This window comes from Triticum dicoccoides, chromosome 4A, assembly GCF_002162155.2.
Source record: "Triticum dicoccoides isolate Atlit2015 ecotype Zavitan chromosome 4A, WEW_v2.0, whole genome shotgun sequence".
Classification (NCBI taxonomy): domain Eukaryota; kingdom Viridiplantae; phylum Streptophyta; class Magnoliopsida; order Poales; family Poaceae; genus Triticum; species Triticum dicoccoides.
Window position 1 is genome coordinate 114015622 of NC_041386.1, and position 11242 is coordinate 114026863.

Sequence of the window (11242 nt, forward strand, 5' to 3'; positions counted from 1 at the left end):
TCATGAGAATAACACATCTAGCATGGAAAATATTGGCCACCCCTCATCGCCTCGCGAGCGGTATGAGCACACAAAAGAGAAATTTATTTTGAATATTAGAGATGGCACATACAAATTTGCTTAGAACGGAAAAAGAATACCGCATATAGATAGGTATAGTGGACTCTTGAAAATAAGATTTGGGTTTAAGGGTTTTTGGATGCACAAGTAGTATCTCTACTTGGTGCGGAATTTTTGGCTAGCAAAGATGGGGGCAAGCACCACATGTTGAAGGATCTATGATAATATAACTTCTATGTGAATATGAACAAACATAAACCATTACGTTGTCTTCCTTGTCCAACGTCAACAATTTTGGCATATAATATTTTGATGGGGGCTCACAATCACAAAAGATTTCCATGATAGTGTATTTGCATGTGAAAGTTCTCTTCCTTATACTAATTATCCGTGAATTGCTTGTATGACCAATATTGTGATTGTCAAGCCTCAAAAGATTTCACTTTCTAAACCCAATGTGAAGCTACCACTAGGCATGATATGATTTCAACTTCATGACATTCAATTTATTCAACAATTTACTCATAGGATATAAGTGAAGCACAAGAGTAAATGACATAGAAAAGAGCTTCATTGACGGGATGTGAATGCCACTTACTTAGCCTCCTTGGCAACTATTTGAGGACTCTATTTTATTTAAAAACTTTCAGATCCAAATACTTTATTAAAACATCAAGCAAAACAAAACAAAATGACAATCCAAGGATAGCAAACATCATGTGAAGAAGCAAAAACTTAGGCTCAACTGATACTAACCGATAATTGTTGAAGAAAAAAGGTGGGATGCCTACCGGGGCATCCCCAAGCTTAGATGCTTGGGATTTCTTGAAATATTATCTTGGGATGCCTTGGGCATCCCCAAGCTTGAGCTTTTGTGTCTCCTTAATTCCTTTTATATCACGGTTTCCCTAAATCTCAAAAGCTTCATCCACACAAAACTCAACAAGAACTCATGAGATAAGTTAGTATAAACCAATGCAAAACCCTTATCATTCTATACTGTAGCAAATCGCTAAAATTATTATTCAACATCGCATACTAAATTTCTCTTCATATTTAATACTCCTATCCTCAAATAGAATCATTAAACAAGCAAACATATGCAAAGAATGCAAACATAACAGCAATCTGCCAAAACAGTACAATCTGTAAAGAATGCAAGAGTATCAATACTTCCCTAACTCCAAAAGTTATGAAAATTTACCAACTGTAGAAAATTTATCAGAGATCATTTTGCAAAAAAGTTTCAACATTTTATCACATTCTGAATTTTCTAGGGAATTTTTGCAACAGCTGTAAACTTTCTGTTTTCAAACAGCAACATGTATACTTGCAAAATAAGCATGACAAAGGCTATCATTGCCACTTTTATTGAAATAAAAGATGCAAAAAATTATTCCAAATAACAGCAAGCAAATCCTAACAAAATAAATTGACGCTCCAAGCAAAACACATATCATGTTACGAATGAAAACATAGCTCCAAGTGAGGTTACCAATAATGTTGGAGACGAAAGAGGGGATGCCTTCCGGGGCATCCCCAAGCTTAGTTGCTTGGATATTCCTTGAATATTTCCTTGGGGTGCCTTGGGAATCCCCAAGATTAGGTTCCTATCACTCCTTATTCTCCTCATATTGATATCTCACCCAAAACTTGAAAACTGCAATCACACAAAACTTAACGGATCTTTGTGAGATAGGTTAGTATGATAAAGAGCAAACCATTTCACTTTTGGTACTGTCAAAGACAATATTAACAATTGTTTCCACACAATGCTTATTGCATCATATCATTTTTAAAATTTATATTGAGCAATATAAGCCATAGAAACTAGAAAACAATCAAACTATGCATTGAAAATAGAATATGTCAAAAACAGATCAGTTTGTAGCAATCTGCACTCAAACCATACTTCTGCTACTCCAAAAATTCTGAAAATTTAGTACCACGTGAGAAATTTGTATATTAATCTTCTAAAAAAGAATCAACTCAATAGCACTCTTCTGTTAAAAATAAAAATTATTTTTGTGAGCGCATAAGTTTCTGTTTTTCAGCAAGATCAAATCAACTATCACCCAACAAGATCCTAAAGGCTTTACTTGGCACTTTATTGAAACAAAAGCAATAAAAAATTATTACCACAGTAGCATAATCATGTGAACACATAAAAACAGTAGGTAAAAGTGTTGGGTTGTCTCCCAACAAGCGCTTTTCTTTTATTCATTTAAGCTCACTACCAAAAAAGACACATCCGTGACATTTTGGGCCGAACGAATTTTTTCCTGTCATACTTATGACACTTCTATGACAATAATTGTGACAAAACACGGTATCATCATAGATGTGGTGGGGTCCTACTTCTATGACAAAAAATTATGATAGAAAATGGGCTTTTCGTCCTGGGCGGGCCGGAGACGCAGCTGCATGACATTCTTTGGGCCGTCCATGACGGAAAAAACCATGGTAGAAGCGAGGGCGAGGGAAATATCAGGGTGTTCCCGGTTACGGTGTGTGGTCGGGGCCGAGCGATGCATGTTTCTCTCATACTCGCACGCACGCGGGTGCGAGGCGTTGGGCTCTAACTGAACCCGAGTGATTGCACTTCAGGCTACACGTTACTGAACCCGAGCGATCAATCGATGGTTGTTAACTGAACTCGATCGAGCGATTCCTTCGCTACTGCTGCTAACTGAAGCTGGTCGATGTTGCCTCTGGATGAACAGTGAGCGTTGCTGGGGGGGGGGTTGGATGAACAGTTCCCGGTGGGGTGGATGAATAGGACCCCGTGGTGTTGCCTCTGAATGAACAGTAAGTGTTGCTGGGGGGTTTGGATGAACAGTTCCCAGTGGGGGTGGATGAGCAGGACCCCGTGGTGTTGCCTTTGGATGAACAGGACCTCGATCGATCGAGCCGGTTGGGGCTGGATGAACAGGACCCCGTGGAGGGCTGGATGAACAGGACCACCCCGTGGAGGGCAGGATGAACAGTAGACGGTGGATGGCTGGATGAACAGTAGCCCGTGGAGGGGTGGTTGAATAGGAGCCCGTGGAGAGGGCTAGTTGAACAGTAGCCGGTGGAGTAGCGCGCGGTGGAGGCTGGATGAACAGGAGCCCGTGGATGAACAATTGTAGGTGGAGGCTGGAGGAGGTCGACAGTGGATGAACAGTAGCCCGTGGAGGCTGGAGGGGGTCGACAGTGGAGATGAACAATATCCTGTGGAGTCCCATTTTGCGGTACGCCACACCCCTCCCGATGAACATGACCCCTATTTCGACCGTAGCGCACCAACACAAGTCTGTTTCCTCCATTTTGCGGTACGCCACACCCCTCTCGATCAACAGGACCCCCGCTTCGACCGTAGGAGGGCCGTTTCCTCCGTTTTGCAGTACGCCAGACCCCTCCCGATGAACAGGATCTCGTTTCGACCATGGCCGGTCGAACACAAGGCCGTTTCCTCCGTTCTACGGTACGCCAGGCCTCGTTTCCATCAGTTGTTTCGTCCAAGCCCTCCCGACGAACACGACAACGCATTCCATTCCGACCCAGCCGGTTGGCTCCCCATGAACATGATGATGACGTTGTTTCTCCGTTCCAACCCAACCATGTATCCGAGCCCTGGCCGTACGTATGTGCGAGTAGGTGTTCGAGACCCTGCCCGTATGTACGTATGTGGCCGTATTTTCTTTCTTGCACACTGGCCACTGTACTTACGTGTACATGCTACGTGCGCGTCTCTACTCTGACACGTGCGCGCCTCTACATCGACCAGTATGTACGTACACGTTCGCGACCAGAATGACAACACTACATACGCTTCGACCAGGTGGGTCCCGACTGTCAGGCACTTCCTTGCATGTGAAGATGTAGCTGGTGGGTCCCAGCAGTCAGGGGGCGAATCATTTTTTTCCAGACGCACTTCCTTGCATGCGAAGATGTAGCTGGTGGGTCCCAGCAGTCAGGGGGAAACGTTTTTTTTGTGAAATACGGTGGCCCGTCCGGTGGGTCCCTGCTGTCAGGTGGAGGAATAATTATTTTGCGCGTAATAAGGAGGCACTTCCTTGCTGCGGTCGTGGACCCAGCTGTCAGCCTCTCCACGTACAGTCCACGTCCGATGGAAGCCGTTCCTTGACCATGTTGACCACGCCGCACCGAGAGCACCATGGCGGTGGACGATGGTGAGGCCTAGGAAGGGGACGACGCGACAGTGGATGCCCATGCAGAGAGGAGTACGAGGGTTCACTGGTTCGACTGCGGTGTGAGGCTGCCGTCGCCGCAGAATAACAGGGGGTGTGGGTGAGTGGAGGGATGGCCTGGCCAGCGATGGGAGTAGTATGGGGCCGGTGAGGCCTCCGCGGCAGCACAGCCGGCCACGAGAGGGAGGAGCAGGCGGCACGACCGGCACTGCTTTGGGCGGTTGGAGCAAGAAGACCAGAGGTTGAAGAAGCACTAAGACCGTTGGATGGACATCGTATGGTCACTTGAGCTAGAATCATTCATATTGACTAAGTTGACAAAGCCCTTCGTCCCCGTCAACTTAGTAGGCCCACAAGTTAGCCTCCCACTATGGTGGGTCCCAGCTGGCAGGGGGGTATTCATTTTTTTGTGCGCAATAAGGAGGCACTTCCTTGCGTGCGAAGATATAGTTGGTGGGTCCGACCTGTCAGCGGAGGGAATTTTTTTCGTGAAATACAGAGGCCCTTCCGGCGGGTCCTAGATGTCAGGTTGAGGAATCATTATTTTGCGCGTAATAAGGAGGCATTTCCTTGTGTGCGGCCATGGACCCAGCTGTCAGCCTTTCCACGTACAGTCCACTTCCGATGGATGTCGTTTGTTAACCATGTTGACCACGCCACGCCGAGAGCACCAGGGTGGTGGACGACGGCGATGCCTATGAAGGAAACGACATGGAGCCGGGGAAGACACGACAGTGGCTGCCCACACGTTGGAGAGTATGAGGGTTGACTGGTTCGGCTATCATCGCCGGAAAATAACATGAGGTGTGGGTGAGTAGAGTGAAAGAACAAGTGCTCCCTAGGTGGTTTTGATAATTGATGACAAGATATCTCTTGTTGGACTAACATTTCTATCTAGCATGTTTCAGATAAGTTAAACAATGGAGTGGCATGGACTAAAGGTTGTGGGAACTCCCTCAAAATGCTAAGGACAAAGGATTGGCTCAAGCTCAAAAGCTCAAGACTCTTCATTTTATATTTTAGTGATCCAAGATCACATTGAGTCTTTAGGAAAAGCCAATACTATCAAGGAGGGATGAGGTGTTGCTTAATGAGACTCTTGCTTCATGTGCTTAGTGATATGCTCCAAAACCCTCAACTACTTTCCCATATCCACATATGACCTAAACCCTAAGCTAAACTCAGTCCTACCGATTCTTTCTATCCGGCGCCACCGAGTTTCATTTGTCATAAGCCACTGCCAAACCCTAACAATTCAGTTCTACCGATAGGGATCTCGGTCTCACCGAGATGGGATTGCAAACTCTCTGTTTCCCTTTCGTAACTTTTCGGTCTCACCGAAAGAGCGAATCGGTCCCACCAAAATTGCAATGTAAATTCAGTGTTTCCTTTTTGTAACTTTTCGGTCTCACCGAAAGAGCAAATCGGTCCCACCGAGTTTGCCTGACCAACTCTCTGGTTAACTAATTACCAAAATCGGTCTCACCGAGTTTGTGTAATCGGTCTCACCGAGATTACGTTATGCCCAAACCCTAACCATATTGGTCCTACCGAGTTGCATGTCAGTCCCACCGAAAATCTCTAACGGTCACTAGGTTTACCTTTTCGGTCCGACCGAGTTTGTTGATTCGGTCCCACCGAGATTGGAAAACTGTGTGTAACGGTTGGATTTTGTGTGGAGGCTATATATACCCCTCCACCTCCTCTTCATTCGTGGAGAGAGCCATCATAACACATACACAATTCCAACTCATATGTTCTGAGAGAGAACCACCTACTCATGTGTTGAGACCAAGATATTCCATGCCTACCATATGAATCTTGATCTCTAGCCTTCCCCAAGTTGCTTTCCACTCAAATCTTCTTTCCACCAGATCCAAATCCTATGAGAGAGAGTTGAGTGTTGGGGAGACTATCATTTGAAGCACAAGAGCAAGGAGTTCATTACCTACACACCATTTGTTACTTCTTGGAGAGTGGTGTCTCCTAGATTGGCTAGGTGTCACTTGGGAGCCTCCGACAAGATTGTGGAGTTGAACCAAGGAGTTTGTAAGGGCAAGGAGATCGCCTACTTCGTGAAGATCTACCGCTAGTGAGGCAAGTCCTTCGTGGGCGATGGCCATGGTGGGATAGACAAGGTTGCTACTTCGTGGACCCTTTGTGGGTGGTTGCTTCTTCATGGACCCTTTGTGGGTGGTTGCTACTTCGTTGACCCTTCGTGGGTGGAGCCCTCCGTGGACTCGCGCAACCGTTACCCTTCGTGGGTGGAGCCCTCCGTGGACTCGCGCAACCGTTACCCTTCGTTGGTTGAAGTCTCCATCAACGTGGATGTAGGATAGCACCACCTATCCGAACCACGGGAAAAACATCCGTGTCTCCAATTGCGTTTGAATTCTCCAAACCCTTCCCCTTACATTCTTGCAAGTTGCATGCTTTACATTCCGCTGCTCATATACTCTTTGCATGCTTGCTTGATATGTATTGTGTATGTTGAAATTGTGCCTAAAACTCCACTCAAACCAAAAAGGCCTAAAAAATGCAACTTTAGCACTAAGTGTCTAATCACCCCCCCCTCTAGACACATCTACTTCTAGATCCTACATAGAGGGATAGACATGCCAGGGATGCGACTATATGATGGGTCCATGAGGCCTGCCCGGCAGCACAACCGGCCATGGGAGGCGGGAGCAGGCGGTTTCGACGATGCTGGTTTGGGCGGCTGGGGCAGGAAGATTAGAGACTGAAGAAGCACGATTGCCGTTAGATTGACATCTAACGGTCTGATGCTGGTAGAGTCGATTGTTGACTAAGTTTCTCTTTTGATAAAACTTTTGTACGCATGAACTTAGTAGGCCCACAAGTCAGCCTCCAAATCCGTGGTAGACAACATAGAGCCCATTTGCTCTTTTTTAATAATTTGCAGCCCATTCGCTAATTCTAAAGTAATTTATTACAGCCCATTTTCTGCCCAGGACCACGATCAAAAAGTTCAACCTTATTTTGCATATTTCGGTGGAGTCTGAACTTTTGTAATCCCAAAATGATAATTTTTTAAAAAAACTTATTGATTTGACAAAAAATCGTTTTGTTTTTGTAAGCAAATAAGACGTGGGACAATTGAGTTGGTTTAAGGGAAAACCAGTGGTAAAAAAATCAGCGTTGGGAGGGAAAACAACAACAAAAATAAGTATGTAAATATGAAAAGGGAATTTTATGTATTTTTAATATAATGATACGTGTATATGAACTAGTAAAACTATAGGTAGAGATTAGAAAACGGATGTAGGACATGCGTTTCAAGAGGAAAATAGAACTAGGCTGTGTGTTTGATTCAGTAAAAAAAGTGCATGTGGATGTTGTAAGACAAAATATAACTAACGCTGGCAGGCCAGAGGCCAGTAGATACCAGCTGGATCTTTGTGCCCCGTTGTCGTCATGGGCTGGGCCTGTTAAAAACAAAGTCAAGCCTAGACAGTCTATAGCCCAGTTGAAACTTGCTTGACCTGAAGAAACAATATACATGCTCAATAAATGAGAGAATTCTGCAAGTATAGACTGATAGCTAGGATGCAGCAGGGATATTGTTTTTTCATCGTGATAATAAGAGCATGCACTTGTTTAGAAAATTTTGGAGAACTGGTAATTCGAACGGCAGGTGCTTATGCTACCCATCAAATAAAAATCAGGTGCCTAAAAATTCGTTTCGAAACAAATGATTCATCTTTATATCCACGTCGAACCTCGGCATGATGGTTGGAAGCAAATGCCAAGTTCATACCAAAAGATCGTTAACAACAATACCAACTTGCGGACGACAAGGTAGTACAAGTACCAATACCAAACTAACTTATAATCTTTTTACTCCTGGCCCTAGTGTTCGTCTGGTAGAAAATCTTGCAGAGGACCAGCTCCCACTCCTTCTCTTGCTCCAGGTCCCCGGGGTGGTACTGGTGCATCACCCATTTAGTCCACTGCTGGTCGAAGTTCTTGTTGGTGTGCAGCACCAGAATCTTTTTGCTGCCCGTATGCCGGCTGTTGACCATCAACAGCAAGGTATTGCCGGTGTTGTGCCACATCGCGTGCATGCCGCACTCCGACTGTATCTTGCAACACGTCCACGTGCCCCTTTTGAACGCCCTGGAATTGCGCTGGAAGAAATGCTTGCTTAGGCCACTCAGTATGATACCTGCAGTATTGTCGAATACAGGTTTTAGTGTATGTAGTTGGCATTTTCATAACATCTTTGGCATGTTGCAGTCACTTGTTTCACTTTTTTTTATTAACTGTCACATTGTAATTGCTTCACCAGGTCTGCATCTAAAAAGAAAAATCGAGCTATAAACAAAGGAATATGTTTGTGCAAGTAGACGGCCGATTGGTGTCTTACCTGGAAGTTTCTCAGGATGGGTGTAGCATATGCCGTGCTCGCTGTCGATGGTTGGTATGAACAAATCGATGAGAGGGTGAGATCTCACGCTGTTAGCACTCACTTTGGCCTCAAGGTGCTCGATCAGCTCCTGATCCATGGGATCGAACTTGACGCCAGCCTGCAGCACCGGCCAATCCTTCTTCGACTTGCATGGGTTAATTCTAGTTATATGGTACTCAATGTATGATCAATCGATTGTTTTAAGTGAATGATGAAAGATTTCGACAGATAAGTGGTACTCCAAATCTGAAGTCCAGAATACCCGAACACACTGCCGGGATTCTTGTGTCACCTCACGCACAGCGTGTTGTCACATCAATTCAATGTGTGGACATGATGAATAATTTGACCGACGTATACTAGTACTGCTACTGTACTACTTACTAGTTGTATTTAGTATCACATTTTAACCATGGGTTTAACTAACAAGTACGCACTTGAAGCCTAAGTGATATATATCTATATAACACATCATCTCCATCATCATTATCAGTACATCCTGCACAGGTGAGTTAGGATGCACTTGATCCCAGAAAGGTATCTATCCTTCAAACCAGAGGAGTGCTTCAAACCAACAACAATACATAATATCCAACAAAAGAGGGTCGTGCTACCGCAGCAGAATACATGGCTCAGTCTACATATCAGTACGAATCAAGTTGTGCATATGTGCTATTGGCATGAACCACATCGCCGCATGTCGGGTTTGCAAAAACCATCCATCGCATGGAAGCTTCATGCCTTTCACACACTGAAGATTATCTGGCAACAAGATGTGTCGACGAATCTCTGGATATGGTGATTCATGAAACCCATGGTATGATGTGTAAACACAGCCCCCCCTGGCGAATGGAAGTTGCATAGCACGGTAATCATCGCCGATGATATGATCGATGATTGGTTGGATGATCGGATAATTGAGCCCGAGGAACATGGAGTGGTTGCGAGGCTGTAAACCCGCCTCCAGTTGAATACGCCTGGCCCAATGAAGCTGGGATCTTTCTCGAACACGAAGTAGCCATAGCCATCAATGTCACGAACGCCCTAGGAATTGTACTACATGTGGTTTGATGAAATGGTTTGGTCAATTTGGTACGTGCAAATGAGAATCAAATGACCACCGTCAGCTGAATGAGCGATAAACCACCACCCATCGTCTAGTATGATTCTAGGTCCTGGAATCATGAAGGCCAGCGCATTTGCATTTGCTGCAACAATTCAAACTGGAGACCAAAAGGACAAAATTAAACAACCATGTTCAGAGTATGTGTGGAATTAAGATTATTATAACAGTGACACATATCATAGACAGAGAATTGCAATGCCGTGGTCATAATCATACCCCAAGTTAAAAAAAATAAGCCAATGGATTTTATATTCTAGCAATATATCATGATTCAAACATCATGTAACAATGAGAGGAAAACGGATATGATAGGGCCTACTCATATTCTACCATAGCACTTACTACAGTTATCATATCAACTCTATTTTATAACATGCGTCATTATAAAAATCCTGGAAATGAGAGTAACATATAGCAGTCATGAGGTTATACTCATAATATCTATTCTAACAATCATTAGATACCAATTGTTCTCATATCAACTCTAACAATAACATGTGTGATCATAAAAATCTAGGAAATGAGAGGAACATATAGCAATGATGTGGTTATAGACATACTATATATTCTAGATTTGTAACAATGATCAGGCAGTCGTATTCTTAAGGTAAAGGTGAGATGAGATAGAAAAATTACACGACGATAGATTCCACCAATATAGGCAGCCAATATGTGCGTCGATCGCATAAACGATGCCATCATGCGCTATAGCATCAGACAGAAGTGTTGGGTAAAGAGGATCGATGATGAGCCATAACCATGTATGGCAACCGGATTCCATATAGACTAATCCCATGTTGAACACCGCAATGAGCTTGTAATCCCTGTAGTCTTCTGACGGTGTGGGCACTTCGCAGATTACAACCTTCAGCAAACAGAGGTCGGGCCAAAAGCTCGATGTGTCTCGTGCGTAGTAGGCAGGAGTGTCCGGCGGGCCGCGAGGCTCGATGGCGGTCAGTATCCAAAGATGGACGGGCGATCTCTAGCTGGGTGTAGATATCCACGAGACGCCATGGACTACCGGATTGGTGGATGAGGACGATCCAGTTGGCCTTCATGCCCGGCCAATAGTGGCCGCGAATGAAGGACAGGTGGACAGGTACTGGTAGCATGTCGAGGGGCACCATGGCAACCTCCGTAGGATCGTCAAGTCGATGTCTGGGCCACATGCGAGGATCGGGCATCAGCAAGCAGGGTGTCTTGAAAAGAGCCGGCCGGTTGCAGATGAGTAGATGGTACAAAGACACCGAGCATGCGGCCAGACGGATGGTGTTGAGTAGGTACATACGATTACAGATCTGCTCCAAGAGAACATCGGGGAGGGAATTCCAATCGCGGTTTTGCGTGTTAGTCGGTTCTGCCATTGGGGTTTTCGGTGCCTGCGAGCCAGCGAAGAAGTGGATTCGGGCGGTAAGTGAAGAAGCTTCTCCTCTT